The sequence below is a fragment of the Protopterus annectens genome, chromosome 15.part0, assembly GCF_019279795.1.
Source record: "Protopterus annectens isolate FY-2018-M chromosome 15.part0, PAN1.0, whole genome shotgun sequence".
NCBI classification, from domain to species: Eukaryota; Metazoa; Chordata; order Ceratodontiformes; family Protopteridae; genus Protopterus; species Protopterus annectens.
The window spans coordinates 400296718-400318526 of record NC_056749.1 but is presented as its reverse complement, the minus strand read 5'-3'; the positions used below and the strand labels follow the sequence as shown (position 1 = coordinate 400318526).

Below are 21809 nucleotides of genomic sequence, written 5' to 3'. Positions count from 1 at the left end.
TAAAGCATTTGACACCATTCCCCATTCAGGTATTATTGATAAGCTCACCAGCCTGGGCATAAACCCCTACATCACAAGATAGATCGCAAACTGGCTCTCAGACAGATCCCATAAAGTAAGAGTAGTGGGATCTATGTCTGAATCCAGACCAGTAATGGGTGGTGTGCCTCAGGGCTCTGTCCTGGGGCCCCTCCTGTTTGGCATATACTTCTCAGAAGTACAGGCAAGCACGGAAGGGCTGTGGCTGACTAAGTTGGCGGACAACTGCAAACTGGGTGCTATAATAGAGTCTCCGGCCGACATGGAGATCCTCCAGAAGGGCCTAAATGAGACTGATGCATGGTGTCAAAGCCATGGTCTCAAGCTAAATGCAAAAAAATGCGTAGTAATCCCCTTTGGAAAAAACAGAGTACCCGCAAACTACAACATAGGAGGTAATCCCCTGAAATCTGAAGAAGAAATAAGGGATCTAGGGACCTAAGTATATAGTCAGCTTTCCTTTGATAACCATGTTGCCAAAGTGGTTAGAAAATCCTTCTATGTGACCCATCTGATCACGAAAGGGTTCGCATCAAGATCTAAGGATGTAATGGTGCCCCTCTACTCTTCCCTCATCAGACCCATTATTGAGTACAATGCACCAATTAGAATGTACCTGGCTAGACATCTCCAGCAGCTGGAGAGACCACAGAGGTACCTAACCAAGAGGATTACTGGCCTCGAACAGTTGCCCTATGCAGCATGATTGAAAAAGCTAAGACTGTTCTCTGTTTCATACCACTTTCTCAGAGGCGAACTCTGTCTAACGTACAGAGCCATGTCCAACCCAGAATTGTTGAACATGCTCCATCTTAGCAAAACCAAATCTACTCGAGCTACATGCTCTAGGGATATAAACCTCAACACAACAATGAATAGAACATGCTGGAGGAATAGATTCTCTTCACAGAGACTTCCCTTACTATGGAACAGGGTCCCCATCTACATAAGACAGAGCCCCTCACTATCACTCTTCAAGAGGAACCTTAATGAGTGGATGGGTAACAGAAAGTTCACACCGGGAATCACACCAACAGCACTACTAGATAGGGGCCAAGGGTACTAGCTGCTAGTACAAGGGTCTAGGGAACTACTAAAGGGGCGGTGAATACCGCACAACCTGGCTGGGCTAATATATGCCTTCGGGCAGATAGCCCAGTACCAACCTATGAACCTATGAACCTAAATACTTTCAAACAAATGAACTGGCAAATTCTAAACATCCTTCCTGTTGACAAGGCTATAAACTACTTCAACTCTCTCTTCCTTGATAGTTTAAACTCACTAGCCCCACTAAGAAAAAAAAGGATGAAAAATAAAATTGCTCCTTGGCTATCAAAAAGAGACAAAACAGATTATGCACCACAGAGACAAACTATGGAAGCTTTACCAAAGCAATAAACTGGACAATAACTTGCTCCAATATAAACAGCTCTGCAACCATGCAAAACGACTAATCACCAAAGACAAAAAAATCCTACTATATCAAACTTCAGTCCAATATCAATAAAAAACCCCCAAAAATTCTGGAACTCAATAAACTCACTCCTCAATCCAGGCTCCAAGAATAATCCCTGTCCTGACCCAAGTAAATCTGACCTCGAACTAGGCTCTGAATTTAACTCATTTTTCATAGAAACTATTACTACCCTCACCAAGACATTTCCCAGTAATTACCCAACTGCTCTACACTCTCTCCCTTCTAATTCACCTCATCTGTTTGAACTCAAACCCATCTCCACTAACTTTATAAAAAAGCTTTTGTCCAACCTTAAACCTTGCTCTAACTCTCCCAACAATATTCCCTCTTCCTTCCTAAAATGTGCTGCAGATGGCATTGCTCTCCCAATCAGCATCATTATTAACCGATCCATAAAAGAATCATACATCCCCAAACTCTGGTGCTCAGCTTATATTTTTCCTCTTCATAAAGGAGGTAAAAATACCAGCATCTCAAACTTTCACCCCATTGCTTTGCTCTCACCAATCATTCCTTTAAGTTTATTGTTATTGATCACATTATGGGACCTAGGTACCAGCAAAAAATGATTGACTTCAACAACTGGCTTAGTGTCTGGTGTCACAACAAGGGGAGCCAATATATGCCTCCTGGGCAGACATGCTCAACAAACCATGATGCTTTGCCACTTTTCACCACTTGGCTTCCGGATATTGGCAAAAATGTTTTCAATCTCCGTATTGCATTATTTAGGCCGTGTCAAGTTTTTAAACCCTCCAACATAACAAAAATCACTCATGACTACCTAAAGGTACTGCTGCTCAGTGTTAGGTGTTTAAATAAAAAAATACACTTTCTGGAATCAGTCCTCACCCTGGAGAATTCAGACATGTGTCACAGAAACATGGTTCAGAACCATTGAAAGCACCCCAGCTGTAAAAGGCTACAATGCCTTTCATACATTTCAGTCCCCCTCAGCTCAGGATAAAACAAAGGGAGGAGGTGTCTCAGTGCTTATAAAGGACAAGTACACTTCTAGACTGCTCCATCAACATGACTCAGTTGAGCTACTCCATGCCCAGCTAATCATAAGTGCAACCCCCTATCATATCCTTGCTAGCTACAGATTCCCTAACATGAGTCTGGAAAACCACACCTCCTACCTAAACCTACTGGAATCTCTTAACACTCAAACTAACACCATACTTATAGGTGAGTTCCATACTTCTCACCTGTCCAGATTTTCACAGAATGTCCATATTTTTGCCTCATATTTTTGGTCTGTTCCTTATAAAATTTGGGGTTTTCTGAAAAATCACTGGGATGATCTGAGGATTGACATCACCAAATAAGAACATACATTTGAGATTCAGACTTCAAATCCTTCAGAAAATGTATGTTAACACAAACCCTCTTACTCTAGCAACTTTCTAAGTTTGTAAGAGTGATATTTAAAATATGTTCCTATTTTTGCCCCCCCCCCCCCATTTTGCTAGGCTTTGTCCAGATTTCCTGCACAAAGTGGTTGATAGGTATGGTTACTTCAGCTACCCCTCCATAAACTGGAGACTTATACAACCCATAATTCACAAACTCAGAGGTTTTTGGACTTTGTCAATGCAAACACCCTGGCGCAACTAGCTAGCTTCCCAACTAGAGGTAAAAATATCCTAGACCTAGTACTGATGGACATGGGGGATGCTGTTCCCTCCCATGCATTAACTCTTCCCTGATGTGATCTGACCACAAAATGATCTCCTTGAGTATTAAAACTAACCTAGAACTCACATCAGACTCCAAACCTGTTAAGAACTTTGCTAAGGCCAATTACATTAAAAATAAGTGACAGCTTATTAAACTTCCAAGCCCCTCTGAACCCGGATGACTCTTGAGCCTACTCTGAAATGTACAAGAAAGTACTTAACAACCACATTCATAGCTGCATAGAGGAGGCAGTACCTATCCGAGTCAAACCTATGATTAGTGGCAAAAATAAATCACCGCGGTAGACCCCCAGCATAAATAAGCTATTCAACAAAAGGAAAACAATCCTCTCCAAAGCCAAGAAGGAACAGACAAATCAGTGAAAACGACACTCACCAGTCTAAACAAATTAGAGAGATGGTCAAATCTACTAAAGCAAACTATGAGGCAAAGATATCGTCCCAGGTGAAAGATAACGATAAGGCTTTTTTTTAATTATGCTCGTAACCTCATGGCAAACACTCAGTAATGTGTTGAGTTAATCATGAATGGCAGCACTTACACCCAACCTAAAACTATAGCAAAACTGCTGGCTGACAAGTTCATTTCCAATGTTGGTGGCCTCTGGTTCACCAAGTTCACTGATCACTGTAAGCTGGGAGCAATCATTGAAACCCCAATTGATTATGACATCCTACAAACTGGCCTAAAAATGGCAAATGACAGGTGCCAAAACCATGTTCTGAGACTAAATGATAAAAAATGCGTAGTCATACCCTTCACTAAATCAGAAATCCCTGAAAATTATAATATTGATAGTGAACCCCTAAAAGTAGACCCAGAGGTGAGGGACCTAGAGACACAGACAGATAGATAGTAATATGAACTTTAACCTCCAGGTAGCTACAGTGAGGAAATCAAATCCTTCTCTGTGGCTCAACTTATAAGTAAAGGCATGGCAGCAAGTACAAAGGAAGTCATAGTGCCATTCTACATGACCCTCATCAGGGCCATAATGAAGTACAATTCTCCCTTCTTCGTGTACCTAAGCAAGCACTTTCACCAACTGGAGCAGACCCAGAGGTTTCTTACTAAAAAAATACAAAGCATAAGACACATGTCTTATGCAGACCGGCTACATGCCCTATCCCTTTACTACATCTCACATTGTTTACTGAGACTGGACTTATGCAGACCTACAAGGCATTCTCTGATACAGCCCTGATGAAAATGTTTCATACAGTATTCGCAAGAAAAATTATACAAGGATATCGGGTTGAGCACAGAAAAGTAGGAAAACTGACTATGAATTGCAACTGGCATGAATTAGAGACTGAGTGCTGTCACCCATTATGTTACTTAGGCTTCATCAGAGTGTGCTTCATCAGACTCTGATGAAGCCTAAGTAATATAATGGGTGAAAAATTTATCATATTGTTTTTGCAATAAATGCATATGTTTCCATAAGCACAAGTCAGCAGTGGTGCTTTTTTATTTTATTTAGTTGCATTTTACACACTAAGTGGTTCTTGGTGATGCAAATGTTCTTATACTAATTAAAGCAATTTATGCCAGATGCAATTCATAGTCAGTTTTTCCTGTTTTCCCACGCTCATTGCATATGCAGTATAAAAAGGGAAGACTTGCCAAAAGTGTTAGAGTTCCAGCAGGCTAAAATGCTATCTCCTGCAATGAGCTTTGCTATTTCTAGGTCAGAGAGATGCTTGTCTTGGCCAGGCCAAAACCACTTGCAGTCAGCTGCAGTCACCCATCAAGAAAGAGGGAATATAGGTGAAGGATTAATCATTATAACTTTGATACTCAGGAAATCCTTGATAGGTTTAGAATAGGCAGGGGCATTATAAGGCTTAGTATGCATGTTTGACTGTTGTAGGGGCAGGGAAAAAATGCATGGACGTTCTATTTTTGTAGAAACCAAAGTATATATAACCCTCAATATACTTGCTAAGTGGGCTTTCCAGAGAATGTCTGGGGACACCTTAAAGATCTCACAGGCTTTTGCTTTGAGGATACTGAAGGAGATGCTGGATGTACTCTTGGCACATGTGAATCAGAAAATCTATTTCCTGGTGTCATGTTAGGATCAAGCTTGGATTATGCATGTCTTTTATGGGATGGCACATTTCTCTGAGATACGCGGTATGATAGGTTGCATCCATGTTGCAATTAGTGCCCCTCCTGGTCCACAGATTGACCAGAACCGCAATATGAAGGGCTTCCATTCCATCAATTTCCAGGTTGTGTGTGATGCATGGGCTGCATCACCAACATCTCTGATGAGTACCCTCGCAATGCACATGATTCTCATATCTATCATACTAGCTCACTTTATTGCCTCTTCCTGCATGGTAGAATGTCCAGTGGTCATCTTGTTGGTAAATGGAAAGTTGGTTTTTTTTGTTTTTTTTTTGTTTTTTTTTTTAAGTACATAGTTATTACTGTTAAAAGTAATTGTATATCAATCTGTCTTTTATTTTTGTCTTCTCTCTTCTTTCTTTCGTTCTCTCTCTCTCTCTCTCTCTCTTTTTTTTTGTTGTTTTTTTAAGGGGATGCCAGCTATCCACTGGAGCAATGGCTCATGACTACAGTAACAAATCCATCTAGAACTTCACTGAGAAATATAACACATCCCTGTCCAAAACCCATATTGTTATTGAGAGGGTGTTTGGCTTCCTCAAGAGCTATTTCAGGTACCTGGACAAGTCTGGGTACTGCCCTATAGTATGACCCAGCAAATGTGTGTAAGATGTTCACTGCCTGTTGCATTCTGCATAATATGATTATGTGCCATCTGGTTGTGAAGTGACCCATGCTGTCAATGCAGCTTCCAGTTCTAGTCTCATTAAGGTGAAAAATGTCCAGCTGGTAGCAGTAGTAAGGGATCTTATGTGGCAGGCTCATGCATGGCATGCATCTGCACAGTATAAGAAGTGGCATTTCATCTAGAACTATGGACAAGGAAATTCAGGTTAGTGTTTCTTTTTTTGTTTAAAAAACATGAGTAATTGATACATACAGTGATACTTGTGAGCTTTGCTGTGTTTGCATGGTCTACTGTCACTGTTCATTTGACATTCTCCCTCATTTAAAAATATTTTTTTTATTACTAGTTGTTTGCCTAAGTGCTTACTGATTCCTGTGCAGTGATGCTGAAAGGCAGTATGTCAATAAATAAGTCAACAGTTGCATGTGCTGTATTTAGTAACTGTTTTTTTTTTTTCATTATTTATTTAGTATTCAGTAGAAACAGTTACGGCCAACAGTGAAAATTTTAACTTGCATTTTAATTTACTGTAAAGAGTTATGTTGCACTACATATCACATGCCTTTCTAACTGTCATGTAAACTGTTAAGGACAGAATCTCTCTTCATTTGTGCAGTGATAAGTTATGTATGTACTTAACACATATATGTAGACATCCCTCCTCCCTACAACACAATTGCATTTAGTCATAAATGTACAACATTGCAAAGGCAGAATACGGTGAAAGTAACAGCTGGAAAGGAAATATCTTTACATATATATGTCAACCCCAACCACACCACCACCACCACCACCAAGTAATCCTTCGTTTCAGTACAAAAACATAGTTATAAAGAAATGTTACATCACAGTAGCTCCAGATCAAAGGAGTTATACACATCTCCTACTGACAGGCCTGGTGATGGTGCAGTAATTCAGGAGGATGGGCTACCATGAGAACTGTAAGGTGAGTTAGTCTAAAGGTGTAATCTAGAGGAGGAAGGTAATGTTCCTGTCAGTGACCTCTCGGTGCTTTGTGACTGTGTCTTGACCTGGGATGTGAGGTTCTTATAGGTGTAAATGACCATTGACGTAGCTTATAAGAAATGTGTGTGATTGTTCATTGTGAGTGCTGACATTACTGTCTTGAGAGAAAGCATTACTATCATGTGATCTTACCTCATGTGTCTGGACTGTCCACATCCCCTTCCCCAGGTTTAACTGAGTCTTGCTTGACTCTGGTATGTCTGAACCAATGTATGAATGGATATTGCAACTGATGCCTGGCGTGCCACCATGTTATGCATCAAGGAAACCATGGCATCATCCTTGCTACCTGCCAATTCAAAGTACTGTTTTTAATCTTCACACATACAGTGCAGGAATCTAACCATTTCTAGCTGACTCTGTTGCACTGGTTTTAGCCCTAACTCTTGTGCAGCCAATGCTTTACATGGTTCCCACGGTAGTTCAAAATTATTTCTGTGCCTAGTGCTTCTTTGTAATGTTGCCACTGTAGGTAAAGTGACCCCAGACTGCCTGCCTTCATTCTGAAACTGTTCTCCTGCCTTTGGAGACACTGGTGTATAACTGCATGTTTGCTCCCGGTGTACAAGTATGAGTGGAATGTCAGACAGTTTTTGTAGTGCAGTTTTGAGATGAGAGAGCCTGTTATTATATTGGAAGAGTGCCTGCCACTTCCTTCAGTGTGGCTCGTAAATACAAATATATCATCATCATCATCATCATCATTATCAGCAACAACCATTCTACTGCTGACTTCATCCATATTTATTGGTACAACTGAACTGTTTGTTTCTTATGCTGAGTCTGTAACAGAAATCATCATAATACATTAATAATAGTGCAACAGCATGTGATATAGCATGTTTACATGGAGTCAGGGGTGTAGGACACTTACCATGAAGTCTGCCTTCATTTTTATTAGCAGCTGATGTAGAAGGCTGACCTAATAATAATGAATTGTGATGTGTTTAATTACAGCACTGTTTGTCACCATTGAATGTTAAACATTTAAAAGGTGTACATTTTAAACCAACTTTCAACAGCTGATGAATGCAAATGCTGCTGCAGACTTTGGTTTGATAGAACAGTGTCCACGCCACCTCTATTTATTCCATTTGCACCATCTTCTGTATCATAGTCATCCCCCATGGTTGGATAGAAGGAATCCATCATCTGGTGTTAACTTAATACTGTAGCAAGTCCTACCATATAATTTGTCCTTTTCTTGCACTGTGCTAGAGATCTGTTTCAGCCTGTAACTGCATTGATTTCAACAACTATTTTGCTCTATGCTTTGCTTCTGTCAGCTTGTCTGGGCCCCCATTTACCAAATAGTTTGCAGAATGTCATAAGTGTTTCCACAATTTTCCTCATAGTTAAAGTTATCATGTCAATGACTGGATCCCTTATTCTCCATCTGTACAGGAAAAAAACAGAAAAAAATAAAAGGTCTGTAATCTGACACTTGCCACAGTACTATCTGCATGACATCAGTAGTTAAACTGTAATCCACTTGGCTGTTGTTATTCCTGCCACCAACACAGCCTCTCAAATGTCTTTTTATTCTTGGTTTGTCCCTCATAAAATGTGTGGTTTTCTGGCAAATCATTTAGAAATGATGTCACTGAATAATGACAGACACTGAGTTTCAGACTTCATAACCTTCAGAAAAATGCATGCTAAAGCAAGGCCTGTTATTCTATCAACTGTCTCGGTTTATACAAGTGCAATTTTTAGTACTGTTTATATGTTCCCCCAATATATTTGGCCTTGTCCAGATTGCCTGCATTAACAGGTTGAGAGGTATGTACAAATAAATTGCTTTATAGAATTAGGCATATCCAAACCTCTCAACCTGATTTTGGCTCAAAATGTTACTCTTCCCCTAATAATCCCTCCGTAAAATGGCAATTTTGGAAAAAAATGTGGAGGGTTTACATTTAATAAATAACTGTAATAATCAGAGTTATAGATTACTTTTATTTCAGAAATGCATGTAGATACTTTTATTTTGGCAGCTGCTCAAGTTAGCAGTACTAATATTAAAAGTGTCCCTTCTTTGACAGTTTCCCAGTTGTATTGTGTGGCTATTTTATATTTTTGCATCACATTTTTGATCCGTTTTTCATAAAATTGTGTTTTTTTGGCAGATTAGAAGCAAATCATTAAAGACTGAAGTTAGAAAATAATGACAGACATTTGAGTTTCAGATTTCATACCCTTCAGAAAATTCTTAAAATGCAAGACCTACTATTCTATTATCTTTCTAAGTTTATAAGAGCAATATTTAAACATTGTCCTAATTTTTGGGCCTTTGTTCCACTTCTATGTATGGCTTTGTCCAATTTCTTGCTCTGAGATTGAGAGGTATGACAAATGTGTCAGGGCCATCACAGTCAGACAGAGACATTTCAAATTGTGACATACTTGTTGCATCCCACTCCCCCATGTAGTGACTCTGGTTGTGTCCAAGCAAGGCAAGGAGCAGTTATGCAGTATAAATGTGCAGAGTATCCCCCCATCCAAGGTAGACAAAAGTACTACAATGACTTTTCTTCTCCTTTATTTTGCAGAATGTTCTGGTTTCTGTCATATTTTTATACTGTTGATTTATGCTTATTATTATTCAGAAAGTGCCTATTGCTCTGTGTTTAGGTAGCAATGCTTTAATGACCATCAGGTAAGCTTGTCTGAGATTGTAAGATGCAGGTAAGCTTTAATAAGCATACTGTTAAAGAACTGCCAACATTGAAGGCCTTTCTGTTGTTGCCATACAGCGAATACTTACATAACTAGATAACATATAAGCCTTGGGTATTGAAATGCATATGACAGTATTTGTAATAAAGGACAGGATTACATTATTTTAAGAAGCTCATTACATTTGTTGGAGACTTGCAGTCATCTTTGCAGGCTTTACCTGTAAACTTAAACAGAATGCCAATCTATCGTGTGTGGCCCATAACCTGTGCAGTAATCCTTTAAGCAATGTATATTGAACTTGTTTCTTGTTTGATTTTCATTTTTTACTTTGATCAAAGTAGATAGTTGTTGTCAGGCAGCAAGTCTTTTTTTGGATAAGAAACATTTTTACAAATGGGGGTATTACAGAGATTGCTACTTTCAGCATGTTACTTGGTACTTTAATAAAGCTGAATAAAAATTATAATTAGAACTGCAGTGCAAGGAGAAGTGGTTTGAGTTGAGTGCTGCTTGTTTTTCTTATACTTGATTTTGACTGGAGTTCCAGTAATGTATTTAAAAAGTAATTTATTTTTTCATGTCTCACAACCTTTTTGTTTCCATCTAGATATTAAGTAAGCTATCATGCAGACAATGCATTGAAATATTTTTCTTCTACACTTCATGTTGTCTTGATTGGACTCTCATAATGATGGTTTGGCACCCAGGGCAGCGTATTAAATTAAAGTTACAGTTTTTGTGGGTTTTGAGCATAGCTCCTCCCCTTTCTAGTTGGTCACATGCCTTCCCATTGACGCCACCCATTCAGCTGTCTCCTGCAGCCCCCCTTTGATTTGAAGTCACCAGCCACCACTGCTCAGGAGCAGTGCAAGAATGCACATCCCTGACTAGAGAGAGAGAGAGAGGCTTCCCTCTGCCTGTCCAGGGACATCCTTACAGAGTCAGAGTGGAGGCACCAGTTCTGCAGGCACTCAATCACACGGTAGCCTGGAAAGCCTCACTGAATGGGGGCTTTGGACTTTGGTTGATGCCAAACCCCTCTTTGTTTCCCTCTTTTTTTGTCTACTCTTTTTCAATATTTCCTATCACCTCCTTTCTATTATTTAATAAAATCTTCAGGGTACCTACCAAAGGATACCCCTATACAAAACTGTTCTAACCCCTTTAATTAAAAAAAAATAGTTTTAGCTGCAAAGTCCAGCAGGCAACTGAAACAATTAGCAAATATTATTAATAGAGGTGAAAGACATGCAAAAAAGACCATTGCAAGTTTTCAAAAAATAGATGTCTAAACTTAGACAAGATAGTGCAATGGTTGCTATTACAAGAAAGTGAATGCAATCCAATGCAATGACTTCAAATGCAAGGTAGACTGACATATCATCACTGTTTGTTAGGGCCGCCAACAGGATGGAGTGGAAAGAATAAGTTAAAGGACAACAAGACCAGTAGCATAATGTTGGTTCTAGATTGTATTTCTCTCCCTACAAATAATTCACAGAAAATAAAAGTATGTTTGAAGTGCCTATATCACTTATAAACATAGTGCCTTTGACAGATTCCCTGAAGTGGCATGGTCTGGCATGTTTTGATTCTATTGCAAGACTGCAGTTATGTGAACCATATTTCACCTATAATTGGCATTTTTCTTTTCCTCACTGTTGAGCAACCATGCAAATAAAGTACCAGGTTATGGCTGTAAAGTACCCGGGGGGTGTTTGGTACTTCCAGAAATATTTAGTGCTGTTCCCTGAAAGTTCCTTGTATGTTCAATGCAGGAGTTTGGCTCAAGTGCCATGGTTGCTGGAAGTGAAACTTCTTTTTTTTACTGATTTGGTTCTAAATGATAGTCACAGCTGAAATGACATCCCGATCTCCTGTACAAAAATTGAAAAGGGGTTGTGGATGGATGGATGGATTAATGGACAGATAGGTGGATGGATGGATCTGCTTCTCAACAAGTTTTGCACTTCATTGCTATTCTGCTGCTTCAGGGTTCATCACATTGACTTTGCAAGAAATGTCACAGTACTCTCTTTAAACATTTTGTTGCCATGCTCTTTCGTACCCATGAAAAGTGTACCTTACCAGGGTATTTGTATCTGCCATGTTTCCCTCTCATTAAGATGAAAACCTAATGGATCTGGGCATTGAAGGCTTACTGTGAAGAAGCATACAAACTCTGCTGCCAGAGATGAGTGAGCCACTGAGACTGACCAGCATAAAATGTAACACCTCTAGATAATATTATGAACAGCACTGTCTCAAAAACAGAGCTAGGAAAAAAGTAGTCAAATTTCCTGTGTTGGAATCTTGAACTTTCATGCTATTATGCATGTACAGAGTTCAAATTTCCATTTAAAACAGAAGAAAGAAATTGGCTTCCTTGTCTAGATTTTTCATAGAGAAGACCAACATTAGATCCACTTCAAAAGGAAACTAATGACATTATCTTTAAGTACATGTTTTCCTACCATTATAAGAAAGTCCAGACCATGGTGTTTCACAGAAAACAAGTTTGGCTGCCATATGATAAGGTTTGCCTTGTGTGACTGTTGCATTAAAATAAGCATTGACAGTGCTGCCAGCATGTCTTTTGGTTAGAATGAGAAAGTGTGTGTGTGTGTATGTGTGTATGTGTGTGTGTGTGTGTGTGTGTGTGTGTGTGTGTGTGTTTGTGTGTGAAAAACATAGAGATGTAGAGAGAGTTACAATGGATTGTACTGTATGAATCTAACAGTAACAGCTTGACTATATTATTGTAGCTCTTATTTATTTATGTATTCATTCATTTGAGCACAATCAAATATCTGAGTTGCACACATTAAATTGCAAGTCATTGGTGAGCATGTGCATATATGTGTGTGTGTGTGTGTGTGTGTGTGTGTGTGTGTGTGTGTGTGTGTGATGTGTGTGTGTGCCTGTGTCTGTCTTTGTGTATATGTACATATATGTGTGTTAGTGCATATTAGGTTATGGGAGGGGTTTCAGTAGGTTGCTCTGTAAGGATCTGATAGTTGTCGAAACTGCATTACTGTAGCAATTATTTATTTATATTTTGACTAAAATCAGACATTTAAGGTGTACTCAGTCAAACAAGATGCTATCATTGGTGTGTGTGTGTGTGTGTGTGTGTGTGTGTGTGTGTGTGCACGTGTGCGCACATGTCTGTGTATGTATGTATGTATGTGTGCTTGAAGGAGGGTTGCAATAGGTTGCCTGTAAGCCTCTGACAACAGCAAGCTGAAATGCATTACTGCAGACATAATGAATGTATTTATTTACTCATGTGATCACAGCTAGACATCTGGGATTCATAGTAAAGTACTTGCCATGTGTGTGTGTGTGTGTGTGTGTGTGTGTGTGTGTGTGTGTGTGTGTGTGTGTGTGTGTGTGTGTGTCTGTATATCTGTATGCGTGTATGTGTATATATATATATATATATATATATATATATATATATATATATATATATATATATATATATATATTAGTGCCTATGGGAGTGTAGGGGTTTCACTAGGTTGCACTATATGTGCTTGAAACTACATTGCTGTGGACATTTTTTATTTAATCTTTTGACTGCAATGAATAATTTCAAGTGTATGCAGTCAAACAAGATGCTATAATAGTTGGACGTGTGTATGTGTGTGTGTGTGTGTGTGTGTGTGTGTGTGTGTGTGTGTGTGTGTGTGTTTGTGTGTGTGCATCCTTGTGTTGTGTGTTTTTAGACAGACTACAATGGATTGACTGTCTGTCTCAGAAATGCATTACTGTGGCCATAATTTACACATTTATTCATTCATTTAATTACAGTCTAACTTCTGGAATGTACATAGTCAATAAAATGCCCATGGATTGTGGCTATATATATGTGTGGCCAATTATTTTAGTACAGTCTGAGGTGTACACTGTCAACAAATGTGCTGTACTTTCTGGGTATGGGGATGTTTTGAGATGAAAAGGACCCCAATAAATTCAACTAGCATTTATAGAAGTTGATCGGTCAGTATTCTGGCTTTGCAGGACTAATGAGTATTTGTATAAAAGAAGTCGTAATATTGTAATATGGCTGCAGTCTGCATGAAACAATTTATTGTGGTCATTCCTTTTATCCCAGTATGCCATATGAGGTATGTAAAGTCAACCAAATGGCTATAATTGCTAGGTATGGGGTCTGCCTATGGATGAAAGTGGTTTACTTTGCTTGTCATTGTTGTTTAACAGTCAACATTCTGGCTTTGCAGAATTTGTTCTACATTTGTGTGAAGTTACTTAGAACACAGTACTGTTGCCAGTTTTAATGCAATCAGACATCGGAGATGTGTACAGTAAATAAGTTGGTTAAAACTGATGAATATGAGGGAAACATGTTGGAAGAAATCGGAGTGTTGCAATTTATCTAAAAGTTACAAGTTGGTCATAGTTTATTTCCCTTTCCAGCACAAACATCAGCACTGTACAAAATAATTGGTTATCTGTACCATTCAGAATAGGATATGTGGTAAGGCAGCTAATTAGTAGTATGGTGGTGCTAAAAGCAGTATTTGCATCTTACAGCAGTTGACTCTTTGAGGCCTGCAATGTGAGTCCTTTTGTGTGAAGTTTGTATGTCCTCACTGACTCTGTAGGGATTTTATCCAGGTTTTCTTGCCCCCCCCCCCCCAAGACCCTGGGCTAATTAAGAAGACATTGACAAACATTCAGTAGGCTGACTCCATCTTCAGCCTCTGCCCTGGGCTGACATTATCTAAAAATGACACTGCCTGGAAGTGTACATAGATGGTCACTATAACTTGTATGCCAACTGATAACAGAGTGACATTATTTCCTTTTTCAAATATGATTTGTGTATCTTTGCAAGCATATGCTGTTATAATCTGTTGCTTTAAAAATTATCCATTTTTTTTAATTTGTTTTCTTAATTCTGTCTTACTTTTTGAACTGTTTGAGCATCAGTTTATTCTAAGTTACATTATTTTCATTAACTTCCTTGAAATACATGAAATGTATGATTTCACTCTGAAATTGGAACAATATCCTTATTATAAAGAAGTTTATGCATTATAATCTGACTATAACAAGGTAATTAAATCATGATACTTGTAGATTAAACTTTATAGCTGTTATAAGTGAAGCTTGTGCTGCTCCATAGATATGCATAACCAGAGTACTGCATTGGAAATGAACAGTTTTAGAAACCGTAATAAACCACACACTGTTACTGCGACTAATGCTAGAAGCAGTGTGCAGTATGGCACTAAACCTGTTTTCACCAGAACTATATACAATGACAGCAGTCCTCAGGAGCAAAAGGTCAACCTCAGAGAGCCTTTAAAATATTGTATTAGTTTATTACAAAGCGGAAAGAGCTGCAGAAATGTAATTTACATATATATGCTAATATGAAAGAAGTTTGTAGTCCTTGTAGCTGTCCTAAGTTTAACACTCTCAACCCCCTCCCACCATATTTTTCAAAAAAAGAAAAACACCAGTTTTGGGAGGAATGAGAAAAAAATCCCAAATCAGAAATGTCCATGAAAATCAGACACTGTTTAGAAATATGATTTTATTTAATGTGGATAAATGTATAGTATTAAAAGCTATCAAGACATTTCACACTACACGACTGCCACACTTTTAACATGAATTCAAGATATTTAACATCATGTCTCCAACTATAATTATTTATTATATGGGTGAGAAATGACTTCAGGAAATGAAACTCTCAAGCTTCACTTCAGGTGAAGTTTTACAGTCATTTCTCTAACACTTAAAACATTGGTTATGATCAGTAACTCATATGCAATCTTTTATTTTATTATTCATAGGTGGATGTAACAACAATTTACAATTCTTAAGAAGTTTTTAGTTATTATTAATTGCTGCAGCTGCAAAGGAGCTTAAAAATCATTTTGTTGCACCATATGCAGTAATCTGCAGAAAATAAGTTTTGAATGTTTGGTTGAGGCCCATTATCCATCCTGTTACCCATTTTCCATTCCCTGACTTTTTTCCTTTTTCTTTTATTCTTTTGAAGACAGTAGCATTTTTAAGACAAATGTCTGAAAAGTGGTGTGGAAATCCTAACTTCTATAATTAAAGAGCTTGAGCTCAAAACAAAATTAGTGCAAAATTCAACTAGAAACTATATCTCGTGCTAGAAAAAAAATGCGATACAGAGTAAAGGCATATAAAGTTGAAATAAGGAAGACCAAACAGAAGTCATACACTTCATAAACACCAACTCAGTGAAATAATATTGTCGGTACTGTAACCTAGTGTAATTCGACAGTTATCGGAAAACTAGTATACGTTACATTCAAAATGGTTGTTTAAACTCCTAATTACTCTTGCACGACATTGCCTTTGAAACAGAAACGGGAATAAATGAAAAAAAAAAATCTTCCTTATTAGTGTCCTGTACTGGCGTGACTTATTGCGAAAGTATGATGAACATGCCTCTAGACTGTTGCTATACATACGTAGTTAGTTGTACAAAACAGAAAAACTCACAGTTCATTAAAAACAAAAAAGAAAAAAGAAAGAAACCAGCTATCCAAACAATGAATATTTTCATCATAGTTTACTTCATGCCATTTACTTACAAGTTAAGAAAGCCAGGAATATACTGCTAACAGAACCAGGAGCCCGGAAGTAAAGACCATTTCAAACAGTGCTGTACACATAAACAGATTTCCCTGTTTTTGCCTATGCACAATTATTTTGTCGTGTTTGCAACCTTCCAGGCAGTCGTAAACTGTTATAGGATTTCTGATGTTTAAAAAAACATTGAGAAAGATGCCAAGTCTGATTCAGTGGTTAAAATACCGAACATTACAATGCAATAATTACACAAAAAGCAGATGCTGTGAAATTCATACGAAGTAGAAGAACCAACACGAAGCAGAACCAGTTTATTAGTGCGTGTGGTCAATCATTTATTTGGCAAAAGGATGCTACCCAGGATCAGGAATTTTTCCGTTACTCCTGTGCCTGGTTCCAGTCCAAATTGATGCAGTATCATTAGGAGTTTACACACCCCTTTTTACTTTAATATGAAGTTGTTTCCCTTTCACGTTAAGATTTACAGTAGGTTATAAATCTGGTTACGATAATAGTTAAGTACCATATTTTCATTTCTCAAGAGCTTTAAGGAGAAACAATTTATTGCTGTAACAACCGTGTGCACGTGAGGATGTGTTACTATTTAAATTGGGCTAGGAAGTGGCTGCAGTCTTCATACTTGGGGAGAATAATAAGACTGTTTATAATCTGGTTTCAGAAATAGCTGGTGTCTTTGGTCACACATAGTTTGTTTCGACAGGTACTAATTGCTGACACCATACCCAAGAGGAGGGTGATAGAGTGTGTTCATCAATGACAAGCTATTTCAGATATGGACAATCAGGGGAATCTAATCAATAAAAGAAGGAATGAAAAGATGTCAGCAGTGAAAACAGATGACCATTGCAGAGGAGATAGGGAATTGTGATTATTAACAAGATAAGGGGAATCCTGAGACACCAAGTGCTACTGGGATGCTCAAAATATGGATGAAGGCTCTTTAGGTATAAGCTATAGAGGTTGTACTGACCACTCCCAGTATGGTGGGCAAAGGCACTAACAGAGAGTGATTGATTGGGCAAACATGGCTTATATCTATCACAGGGTCCAAAGTTCTTCTAGGCTAAGGTTAATGACTGTGTTACTAGCCACTCTATTGTATAAACATTGGTTCTAGTTTATTTGGACACATTGATTAATGCTGATGTGACTCTCAATCCCCATGTAAAAATGAAAAAAAAATGGGGGCTTATGACAAAGCTGAAGATAAACAGACTATTGTTTTTGCTTGATTTTTCTAGCATGCTTTACCTGGACATCCCCCAGCAGTGGGGGTGTATAAGAATTACAAAGTTCCACCTAGCACATAACTATAATATTACTCTGAATGTCCTTAGTGCAGTCATAGTTAGAGTAAAGAAATCTATTCAAGAACCAGTTATGATGCTTCTGTTTTCTGGTGTAGGCTTGATAGATGGAATATGCTCTAAACATAAACGATTTTCATTCCCACCATGTAATTTTAATTGACCTATATATTATTAAAAGATTTCTTATCAGTCTTCCAGTTAAGATGAGGTTTTATTGACAGTACAGATTGTTGGCTGTCCTCTCCAATTTAAGAAAAAGTGTCAATTCACTCCTTTTTATGTGATCATGACATATGTCCATACTTTAAACATGCACATACAGCAAACAAAATGAGTTCCTTATTATATATGCCCAGGAAGCATTGTAGGCCATGTAAAGAAAAAGGCTGTCACACTGCATATGGCATTAGGCTTGGCCTGTCACTATACTCCAAATCCACTAATGGCCATCCTATCACTTTTTCTTCGTTTTGTTCAAAGATGGATCCTTGTCTTGCAACGTATAATGCTTCCTTTGACCAGATGTTAGAATTACAAAAAACTAACTCAGCTATTCCCTTTATATGGAGAGATTTGACAAAAAAGACAGAAAAAGAAGGGTCATTGTCTTTCAGATTGCCTTGTCAAGTTTGACACTGCTTTGATGACAATAGATCACTGGTTGGCAGCCACAGACACCCACCTTGAAATGCTTGAATGATTTTATAAAGAAGATGGGTGCAGAGGAAAAAATCTGAATTATGAGCATTCCTGAAAGTAAAGGGAATGGTGAATGTGCAACCATTTTTGAAAACTAATCTAGCTTAGAGGCTGAACTCCAACATGAAGATATATGTATTCAAAGAGCTCATTGAGTTTTTCTGTCTCATTTGTAGACAGTGAAAATGCCCTAGCCCATGTTAGTCAGGCTTGTCACTTACAACATAAAAGGCAGGCTTCTTACCTCCATCTGTTCACTGGGGAAAATCTTCTTCATCGAAAGCGATCAGGTTTATTTTGATCATCATGGCTCTTCAGAAGTAAAGAGAGACGTGCAGCACTCTCTCTCTCTATTTGTTAAACCATACAAGCAGAACTGCATGAAATGCAAGCTGTTATAAAGTGCTGTGCTTAAAAGTTTTACATCTGGTAGAATGTCTTTTTTCACTATTCCAGAAGCAAAGAAATCCATGTTATGGAGATCAACATCAGCAGACCTTTCTTTGGTTCCTTTCTTTCCTGTCCAAGCAAATGACTCACAGGGCTTTGGGCCCACATCCAAGGAGACAAATGCAGGGCCCTTCCCTCTCTTTAGACAAGAGAAATTCTACATAGCTTCTAAAACCAGTTAATTTTGTGATTTGCTGAATCACTCTGGGTGTATAGGATGCGGGTCTTCTCTAGCTTAAGTGCTCTTGTTTAACAAGCAAATTAAGAGAAATGAATTTTGTTTATATTTCATATGACATCTTGACTACTTTCTACTTTTGATACTTGTGTGTGTTTTTACTTTGGCTCATTATCTCCTAGTTTTAGAAGCAGATTCCCATAATCACTTGATGATGTTGTACTTGCCTTTTGGTTCACTTGTAGCACAAGTAACCTTTGAAGATTAGTATTGCACTCATTAGTTGAAGATTTCTTTAGTTGTGTAAGCTGAATCCACTGTTACTATACTGAAAAACATTTCTTTCATCTTTTGGCAGGAACTTCATACTTTTCAATAATTTGTGCTTGACCCATGAATCTTTGGCTGAGTTTCTCAAGGTACTTACATAAATAATTATTGTTGAAACAGTTTGGATTGTTATTGAACATTTGGGAATGCTGGGTGGGGGAAGACAATACATTTGTTTGATATAATGTAGAATAGTCCTCGTGTTTCTATTTTGCCTCAGTTGTTTGTTATGTAGAACTTGCAATTTTTTGGAAATCAGATCTCCTATAATCTAGTTGTGTCAAAAGTCCTAAAATGTAGTATTGTTTTCCCTACAGTTATCCTTTGGATTACTAGCTCTGACTGGAAACTGTTGTGGTATAAACTGAGTGATTTTTAAGTAGTTCTGTCTGTTGCCTTAAAAATGTTTGATCTTTTAGGCTACAATGAATGCCTCATAGAGTCTTAGTACATATGTATCAAAGCTCTGAACATTTCTTGAAGAGGATAGCCCGATCAAAGGGATAATATGAAGATGGCTCGTTCTTCCTCCAAGATACACCCTTTTTGTTTACACAATCAACTCCCTCTTTCCCTTTTCATATAGAAGGCTTAACGTCTCCTCTTGGAAGTGTCTGAATAATAATATATGTGTATGCGAATGCATTCTTTTGGATATTTCACTATTTTTGCTGTTTTACACAAGCTTTGCTATAGTTTTCTGGTTTCTTCTTATTGCAGAAGACTAGTGACATTTGTATACAGCTCATGGGATGTACATTACTTTTTTCTATAGTTTCTCAAGATTTGTTATACTTTATTAACTGTATCTTATTGTAGAAAACTATTCATATATGCAGCCAGATTGTGGTATATTCATTAGTATCACTCACTATTGAAAGTCATCACTCATAATTCTGAGTACGAACACACTGAAAAGAATTATTATAATCCCAGAAGTGCTAATCTTGAATATCATTCTTTCCTTTTAAATGTCTATTTACAGGAAGACAAGTCCCATGCACCTCCCAATATTAGGGGTGGCCTGATCCCCGACCCCCAAACTTATATATATATATATACCAACTTTGTAATCACCATAACTTGGAAGGAAGGGGCTATTCTGAGAAATGTCAGTCTTGGGCTTGGTATATGTAAGTTTGTTTTTTTCAAACATTCAGTCTCAGTATTCTGGGACTCACTAAGTAGGTCCCAGTATTTCAAGTGGTTACCTATTGATATTAGCCCATAAACGTAGATTTGATTTAAGTAAAAGCTACAAAGAAGATTGGAATCATCTCATAATTTATTATGTATAAATGAATGTCACTGAATATTAATGGACTTACAAGCCCAGTAAAGTGAGCAAATGTCAATGTCTATTTGAAGAAAGCAATTCGATGCTTTGTTTTTCATACAAGAAATCTATTTTTCAGATTCAGAACAACTAAATATTTTCTGTTTAGGATATATAATATGTGGTTTATTTCCTATCCTGACTGCATAAGAAGAGGATAGTGAGCTTATTCAGAAAATGGATTTATATTGAAGTACTGGAGTGGAAGACTAATGAATGGGAAAGATATGTTTTTGTGCGGGATTTATTGAAGGGCTGAATATGCACATTTGGTAACCACTATATTCCTCCAGGGACTATGTGATCTGAAGTAGCAGGTATACTAATGCAGCGGATATTCTTTTAGGAGAGTTTGATGGGATGCAGGGGCTGGTAAAAGGTCTTCAAAGAAGGGACATTCAAATGGCACCTAGACTGATGGTACTTCACTTTCTTGATTTCGCACTTTCTTATATTTTATATAGCTCAGATGGGGATGGTTAATACTTGTACTGCAACAAAAATCGTCAGGGTTTCTCCCTGCTTCTACATTTTCTCTAAGATAGATAGAAATATTGATCTCTAAAGAGCATGAATATTTTGTCAGGGATTTACATATCTTACTTATAGCATTATCTTACCATGATCCTTTAATTTTAAATCGGTATGTTTACACAGACCCATGACATTTACATTGGAAAACTAACCTTAGTGTCATTAACGGTACCCTTTAAACATTTATGCCTGATTAAGGAATGTTATACTGCAACGGGATGATCTAGACAGAGTATCATTAAAGGACTACTTCACTGACTTGGGAACCTACTAAAAGTTCATTGTTTGCATCTGTTAACCAATTTGAAATCCTTGTCCATAGAAAGAAAAAAATTGTTATCTCTTTATAGTGGGATCTTAAACAGGCATAGGCTAGCCTGGGCTCACAGATACCAGCCATAGATGTTCAGCTTCAACCGGCTAAAACTAAATAGGAAAGGTATTTCCAATATAAATCAATGGTTGCCATTACAGACCTGAAGGTGCCACAGTTTGAAATCACCATGAATTGTCAGCTTGAGACAACAAACTATTGAAATAACAGAGTACAAGATAAAGGGCCCAGACATGTTAACATAGTCAGAGCACCTGTGGTAATAGCTAGGGATTTTATCTCCTTTTATGCTAAATTGTATGCATCGCTTTCCTCA

General features: G+C 37.8%; 1 long non-coding RNA gene across 1 annotated transcript; it reads right to left on the bottom strand.

Moving 5' to 3' along the window:
* Window positions 1–7736: 7736 nt before the first annotated feature.
* LOC122790102 lies at window positions 7737–16577 on the bottom strand. Its single transcript, XR_006362921.1, has 2 exons — window positions 16304–16577; window positions 7737–8409 (listed from the first exon to the last, which is right to left on the bottom strand). It is a non-coding gene; the product is annotated as an uncharacterized LOC122790102 (long non-coding RNA).
* Window positions 16578–21809: the final 5232 nt, after the last annotated feature.